This window comes from Lygodium microphyllum, chromosome 6 (assembly GCF_053477565.2).
Source record: "Lygodium microphyllum isolate KBCC chromosome 6, Lygodium_microphyllum_v1.1.10, whole genome shotgun sequence".
Lineage (NCBI taxonomy): Eukaryota > Viridiplantae > Streptophyta > Polypodiopsida > Schizaeales > Lygodiaceae > Lygodium > Lygodium microphyllum.
In genome coordinates this window covers 119,793,834-119,801,547 of record NC_141140.1, presented here as the reverse complement: position 1 = coordinate 119,801,547, position 7,714 = coordinate 119,793,834, and positions in this window count along the sequence as shown.

Sequence of the window (7,714 nt, the reverse complement as noted above, 5' to 3'; positions counted from 1 at the left end):
TCCTTAACAAAATCATGGAGGAGTTGATAGAGCTGTATAAGATCCGCCATCGTAAGTCCACTCGCTATTACTCCAGAGCCAACGGCCAAGTTGAAGTCACCAATTGTATCCTCTGCTCGATTCTGACAAGAACGATTTCCACACATCATCGTGACTGGGATGATCGACTTATAGAGGCCCTCTGAGCATATAGAACCTCCCATAAGGTAGCTACAGGACAGACCCCTTTCCGGTTAGTGTATGGTACAGAAGCCATCTTCCCTGTTGAATTGGAATTGCCCTCTTTGCGAGTGGCAGTTAAAGAACGCTTGGGGGATGCTGAGTCACTGCAATGCTGTCTCTTGCACTTGGAATGCTTGGATGAGATACGACGGATGGCCCTATAATGGATGGAAACCACTCAAACGTGACACAAGGTCTATCATGACAATTTCATTAAGCACAAGAAGTTCAAAGAAGGTGATATTGTTCTAGCTTATGATTCAAGATTTGGCAAGTTTCTTGGCAAGCTTTAACAATGGTGGATGGGCCCGTACAAGGTACTTGCTGTCAATCCTAACGGCTCTGTTCAGGTACAGACCGTTGATGCCTCTGATGATCCTTTCCTGATCAATGGTTATCGCTTGAAGATGTACTTTCCTCCCTGGGGATCTTGACATTCACAGTCGACCTACCCTTTCCCTTTTGGGCGGTGCACTGTCCTTCTCATCAAGCTTCTAATAGCCCTTATGATTCTCCTCATGAGGCGGTCTCGTTCTGCTAACCCCTCGCAGAAATATCTCAACCCGATCTTATTCTCTTCTCATCTGATCCAACAACGGTGGCGAGGTTGGTCCTGACACATGGTATTTCTACCATTCTCTTTCTTAATGAAAAAAAAGAAAAAAGAAAAGAAAAGAGAGAGAAAAAAAAGACAAAACAAACAAAACTGTTATGTGAGAAAAGGAAGAAATTCCCTGTCGAAATAGGCCTCGTTCCAAGAAAACATGGAAACATCCTTGGGCGGAAAGCTGACTGTGGAAAAGGTGGTAACACCCCGCAGTTCAGGATAGCTGACTCACCAGCAAAACCTCTTTAGAAAGTAATTCGAAGCCACCTCCCTTGGTGTGCTGTTTGTGCAATATCAGTCCGTTTGCCCTTCTTAACAGACGACTCTTTTTACAAGTCATTGAAATATGAGATTTGTAGGTTGCCTTTCTGCGTACGCCTCCTCCTCACGATCCTAATGACAATAACAACCCCCATGATTTTCATCACCAACCCCTTGAGTGATGTGAGCTTTCATCCTAGCAGGATGGGGACGTGAGAATGGGCTGCCCTCCGTATCTATCAGAGAGTGAGACAGAGGGTGGGTTGAGTGACCAGTATTTCCCTTTAAATCAAATGAGAGGTGAGATGTGTGAACGGAGTGTTGCATGCACGGGATGGGCCTCTCAATGTACAATGCACGAAATGTTCCTGTACACTGTACCATAAGGCTCCCTGGCCTTCCTTCTTGCACTGTATGCCAGCACAGGGCGGGATGCACAGTTGCACCATCAAAAGCCACAAGGCATACAACCTCTGCACAACTGACCGTGAGGATTACATCAATGGGTTTTAGGAATGGGTTGCCCTCTGTATCTTTTAACAGAGCGTGAGACAGAGGGTGGGTTGAGTGTGACTGATGTTTCTTCAATCAATTATCGAGAGGTGAGGATTGAGGGACGTTACGACCATTAGAGTTAGGTACGTTCCTGTTTCCCTATGTACCCATGGGCCGGGTCTCTGCCATAAGCACATGACACATCATTCTGTTTTTTACACTGCACTACAAGGCTCCCTGGCCTTTCTTCTTCCACCTATGCCAGACGGGTTGGACGCACTGATGCACCATTAATTGTGCACCCTGGCATACTCTCTCTGCACCATCCCTTTGTAGATACCTAAACTAGGTGTGAGCTCTAGGTTTTCATCATTATTTCCTCGAGTGATGTTAGTAATGGGGCGAGTGACTGTTCTTTCATTCCATTTGAGTGATCGTGAGTTGAGTGTAATATCCCTCGTCATCGACAACTTTCCTATGATTCCTTCAACCAGCTACCTCCTTGGGTGTTGCCGCGTGGTCCCTACCATGAAGGACGAAGGACGTGTGCTGTGAAGACACTTTGTTACCTCCTGTAGTCGACAATGATACAAGACGCAATCTCGATAGTCGACATTACTCCTCGGCAATATGGGCCAAGTTCTTCTAACCCTACACCTTTTGTTTTTTAGTGACGGTTATGCCTTAAGTGTGGGGGCTTTTGTGGTTGTTCTGATGTGTGGTACTAGGTTCTTGTTGTTCGGTTTACCCTTCCTGCTAAGGTCTTAAGTGTGGGGACGCATCCCTGCACGTCTATGTTGTATACCCCCACGCATATACCCTGCTATGATCATGCATCTATGCCGTGACTTAATTTTACCATAATGGGGTCCCTTCCCCACTCCTCCGTTATATTTCACCCTGTCTCCGGAGCTGTTCTTTGGCCGTTTGCCTTTATTCTTTGTTTTGCGATTTTTCCATACGAACACATCCTACGTTTACTGAGAATCACATCCAACCTTATGGCCGTGTTCGTCCCTTTGAATTGCCTATTTTTCCTTTTTATCAACCCATGTTTCGACAAACGGTTCTCAAGTTATTAATTTTTGAAGCAATTCCCGTAAATTGATCGATTTTCCATGTGAACGCATCTTTATTGCTTCGGAACGCTGATCTGATGTCCTAGCCATATCCTATCCATTTCTCTTGACATTTTTCCTTTTTACTCCTTGTCATTTCAATGCACGGTTGATCCGTTATTAATTTTTACGGGTTATCGGGCCTTTTTTGTGTCTATTTTTCACATTTTTCCATGTGAACCTGCTCTACTCTCACCAGAATTCCAATTTGATTTAATAGCCGTGTCCCCCAGCCTTTCCCCCACTTTTTCCTTTTTCCTCCCCCTTTTTCGGCTATCGGATTTTTAGTCATTAATTTTTTTGATTGTTTTCGGATGCTTTTTTTGTATTTTTTTCCATGTGAACCCCTCCTAATTTACCCCAAACTGAGTTTTGATGCACCAACCCTGTGAATTCCTTTCTTCCATACATTTTTCCTTTTTATCATCATCTATTCCAGTGCACGGTTCTTCCCATATTAATTCTGAGTCCATTTTCGACTCTCTTTTTGGCGTTTTTCCCATGTGAATGCATCCTATCTCGATCAAAACTGTGTTTTGCCATGATAGGGTTGTTGGACACATTGTTTTGAATAAATTTCCTTCTTTCCGCACTTCATTCCGACTCACGGATTTTTCGATATTAATACACGTATGTGTTTTTGGGTCTATTTTTTTTGTGTTTTTCCCATGTGAACACCCTGATTTTGCTTTGAAACCCGTGTCACATGTTTTCATCATTTTCCCTTCGTCTCCTAGCAAATTTTTCCTTTGTACGGGTTTTCGATCCGACGAACGGTTTGGATTTTATTAAATTTTTTTCCTTTTTTCCATGTGATCGCGTTTCTCATATCGCACGTGAGCGCGCCTGTTTCTGGTTTTACGTGCCTTGGGATGCCCCCGTGGCGTTTGTGGTTCGTGCATTGCCGTCCCTGCCCTGTTTGATCCCATCACTGCAAATTTTTTTACTCTCGCCCCGCACATGCGCGCGGGACGGGGGTGCTTTCTTTTGCACATCCTTATCTAATTTCTTTTAATTATAAAAATAAAAAATAAAAAAATCAAATACACCACAAACCACATATACACAATAATATATATATATATATATATATAAATTAATTAACTAACAATAACTAATAATCACTATTCAAACCTAATAATAATAATACTAATTAAAAAAAACAAAGAAGAAGAAGAAAAAAATTTCCAAAAAAAAGAAGAAGACAAAAACAAAACCAAAAGAGCAAAAGAAAAAGAGAAAAATTTGAAAACACAAAATAAATTTAAAAAATTAAGAAAAATTTATTATTTAAAAAAAAAACATACCTACTTTACCGTTGTCGTCCCCGTGTCCCGCCCTGCCCTTGTTTTCTTCTTCTTCTCCTCCCCTTCTTCCCTCCCCTTCTCCCTTCCCCTTCTTCTTCTTCTCCTTCTCCTTCTTCTTCCCCTTGCTCCTCTTCAGTCGTCCTTCTTCTCCTCCTCCTTCTCTCCCCCCTCGGTCGTGGCGCCGTCGCTGCCAACGCCCTGTCGCCTATGCCCTGTGGAGTCCGTCGCCGCCCTCCCGATCATCGCCGCCCGTTGTCGTCGCCGCCTGCCGATAGTCCTCCTCCTTTTCTTCTTCTTCCTCCTCGTCCTCCTCCTTTGCCAGGCGGAGGGCCACCTCTCCTCTCCTCCACCCCACTGGTTAGTACCTAAACTAACCTTAGTTACTTTTCAACTAACCTTAGTTAATTTCACCTTGGTTAATTAATCTAACACTAGTTAAACTAACCTAACCCTAGTATCCTAGTTAGATGACCCTAACCCTAATTAGCCTAACTAACCCCTAGTTAGTCTAAACTAACCTCTAGTTCAACTAACTAACCCTTAGTTAGACTAACTAATCTCTAGTTAGACTAACTAACCCTTAGTTAGAGTAACTAACCCTTAGTCAGAGTAACTAACCCTTAGTTAGAGTAACTAACCATAGTTAGATTGACTAACCATAATTACCTAAACTAACCCCTAGTTAGCCTAACTCACCTCTAGTTAGCCTACCCTCACCCCCAGTTCAATTAACTTACCCCCCAGTTAATTAACCCTAACTCCCAGTTAATTAACCTTACTGTAGTTAACTTCACCTCACCCACAGTTAATTAACTCACCCATAGTTAATTGACCCTAACCCACAGTTAATTAACTTAACCATAGTTAACTAACCTAATTTACTAGACTTAACTTAACAAACTAACCTAACCTAACTAACCTAATTGATTTACCTCACTAACCTAACTTAATCAACTTTCTCAGACTAAGCTCACTTAATTCACTTAATCTACTCAGTTAGCCCCCGTTCCTACCTTTTCTCCTCCGCTATTTCCCGATGTGTACGGGTGTGCTAGCGGGCGTTCACGCGTGAGGACGCACTTCTGACTTGTCCGTGCAGTGGAGTATTGCAGTCAGCACTTCACATCCTTCACTGTTTACACGCATCTCGGGTACGGTCTTTTATTTTCCAACCCGCAAAATACATAAAAATAAACATAAAACACATAAAAATTCCAAAAATTCATTTAAAATTTAGACAAATCACAATTTTTTTTTGGAAACTTTACCAATATTGCTAGAATCATTTGGAATATTTTTAAAGTGGAAATTTAAAAACAATAAATTGCAGAAACTTTAAAATCTGAAATTTTCTTCAAAATTACATGTAAAATGAGTAAAATTAATTAAAAATGAGTTAAAATTCAGAAATAAATAAAAAAAAAAATCCAAAAAATTCCATAAATCCCATTGCCCCTTTTGCCAATAATTTTCCAATCAAAAATATTTCCATAAATGACCAAAATATTATTTGAAGCCAAAAATCCTAAATTTAATACTTCACTTTATAAAAAATCATTTTAAATTCTACAAATTAGTTGGAAAATCATGGATGAATTACAACACATTGTTGATACTTGCTAGATGGCTGAAATTTTACTCTTACACTTCATAACATATTCATGTGTCATATATCTTGATTTAATTATTTAAAAAAAACAACAGAAAAAATAAAAATAACAAAACAAATTAATTAAACCAAATAATATACACAAAACAAACACACCTAAAATACAAATGAAAAAAACCATAAATAAAAAAAATTAAAAGAATAAATAAATAAATAAAAATCAAATCCAAATAAAACAAAAACACTAAGGTGCTGTATTTTTTTCAATCAGTGGTGTTTGTTTTTGTTTGACTGGATTCCTTGCCTTTGGGGGACTACTCAGTGCACCTTCAGTTGTTTGCATACACACCCCCACCAGGTATTTGGTTTTGAGATTTATTCATTTTCATCATCCCTTAATCACAATTAATTGCTAAAATGAACTATATTCAAACACTTTTTCATGCACATTCGCGCTAAACACACAGTTTCTAATAACAAAAAAATCAACTAACCGTTCACTTTGCATGCGCTACGTGTGCTTAAGAGGCACCTTAATTTTTAATAAAAATGAACCAGCTGTTACAAAAAGCACGTGCTGGCAAAAAAGCGCTCCACATCACCATTAATTTTTAATTAATAAAATTGCATTTAGAGATCCAGTCTGGGAATCGAAGTATGGGTTTTGTTAAAGCACCGTTTCACCCTAATAAATTGTAATTAAAATTTTAAGAAGGAACCCTCATTTTCTTATTAAGGTTTATAACCTAATAAAATGTCACCCATTGTTAATAATTTCTTAAAATGAATCCTTCATTAAAACAACTTCCTCTCACTATACTTTATTTCCCTTTTTAATAAACATGCTTCGTGGGATGGGCGCATAAAGTCCTCTTAGTTGAAACTGATGGTCAAGGTTATGGTCAGGTCATGATGTACATTTTTATGGTATTATGGTTTGTCTATGTGCTACGATTACGGGTATGGTTTGTAGTTTTTTCTTTCTTTCTTGCCTGATACGGGGTTTTGGGTGCCTGTTTGTTGCATCGCATGAAGTTTTCGGTTGCATATGTGTAGAGGTCATGCCAAATTTTTTCTAGGATGTGGATTGTTTGGGGTGGTAAATTGGTTAGTTATGTCTGTATGTGTGTGTCCTTCTTTTTGATTGATTCCTTTTTGATAGCCCTTTGGTTGTTTTGCAGGCATTCTTTGTGATTTTCAGTGTTGTGGTGTGTATGTTTTCCATCTGAATGGCGCCTCACGCTCCTCCTCCTATCCAGTATGTCCCGCTGGTCAGTAGGGATTATTCTTCCTTACTGGCTTTTGAGCCTATAGCGAAAGCAGGACTTGCGACTTTTGTGGCTGCTTCATTCCCATTAATTCCAGATGATCCATCCCTGTGTGATGAGTTCCTTGCATCATACAGCAAGAAGTCGGGCCTGGTTCATGGTGCTTCCATGATATTGACACCCCGAGGGTTAGGGAAGGCTTTGTCTCTTCCCTACAAAGGAGAGCCCTTTGTTACAGCTAGACAATTATTCTCCAATGATGAGATTTTCAAGCTGTTACAGAAGCAGGCCAAGGAAATTCTGGATGTCAAGAAAGTGATAAACACTTCAGGAGTATCTTTTTCCATGATCTCACAGATCCTCTTTGGAAGTTAGTCTGCCAGTTTCTCCAAGACTGCCAAAACACCATCCCATTACTTGTCCAAAGAGCTCTTCACAGCTTCCAGGATGGTGTTAAAAGGGGTGGCCATTGATTGGAGTACTTACCTGCTTACAAAGATGGACCAACATTTTGTCAAAGTAACTAGAGGAAATGTCACAAATGTTACCTATGGTTCCTAACTATATGCTTTCTTGACATACTCAGGCCTTAAGAAGGGTATGCTACCACCTCCTCCATCCGATCCAGTACCTCTCCCACCACCTTCAGAAGAGTCCGAACCTATTGACATAGAGGATCTTGATTCTCCTCCTCCATTGGTCATTCAGTGGAAGTGCTTGAAGCGTGTGGCAGATAAAACTCCTTCAGTCATTCCTTTAGTCACAATTCCTGCTACTTCTGGCAGTGACCTTCCTGCCTACCTCATATGTAACAATTTGTTCAGAGC